The 758-nt window shown below is 32.6% G+C and overlaps 1 pseudogene; it reads right to left on the reverse strand.

Annotated features, from left to right (window-relative positions):
* Nucleotides 1–7: 7 nt before the first annotated feature.
* Nucleotides 8–754, reverse strand: LOC108630071 (piggyBac transposable element-derived protein 4-like; annotated as a pseudogene).
* Nucleotides 755–758: the final 4 nt, after the last annotated feature.

A 758-nucleotide genomic window follows, 5' to 3' on the forward strand; every position in this document is an offset into this window, starting at 1 on the left:
CAATAACCTGAATATGATTCACATGATTTGTAAAATTTAATACCAAATCTTGCCCTTTTTGGTGGATTGAACTATTTATAAGATACGCGTCCCTTAAATTTCATGAACAATTCATCGATAGTAATGTCCTTTTTTATTGTGTACACTTCCTTAAATTTTTTATTCAAAAAATTGGTCACAGGTTTTATTCTGCTCAATTTGTCTATATTGGCAGCCAAATTATTATTTGCAAAATGCAAACATCTTGTGATTTGCAGATATCTTTTTAGCGGCATTGAATTTCTAAATATGGACGTTCCTATAACAGCCTTCTTCGACCAATTCATTTGAATTCTTGGTTTTTTCACCTGAGTCATTATTATGGACAATGCAAAATATCTCTTAATTTCATTAGAATCCATAGGAAACCAAGAGTCGTCGATTTTTCGTATTCTGTTTGGATTGGTTCATATTTGATCTGCGTATCGATTAGTCTCAGTTACAATATTCTCCCAGAACATGTTATCAAATATTATATATTTAATTCTCTTTTATGTCGTCCTAACTGGCTTAAGGCTGCCTCTTTTATGCCAGGAGTCATCGTATAGTACCAGATTCTTGGACTATTTCTAATTTCTTTCCAAATCCAGGATTCTGGTAATTAATCTTTGTCAGAGGTATTATCAATAACTAATCGCTTGCATTTTTTTCGTATAGAAGGTATAATGTCACTACTGTCACTTTCGGTAGCAGAAGCATCATTATACCTCTCACTGTTC

The sequence above is a fragment of the Ceratina calcarata genome, unplaced genomic scaffold, assembly GCF_001652005.2.
Source record: "Ceratina calcarata isolate Rehan_Ccalc_2016 unplaced genomic scaffold, ASM165200v1 scaffold6530, whole genome shotgun sequence".
Taxonomy (NCBI): Eukaryota; Metazoa; Arthropoda; class Insecta; order Hymenoptera; family Apidae; genus Ceratina; species Ceratina calcarata.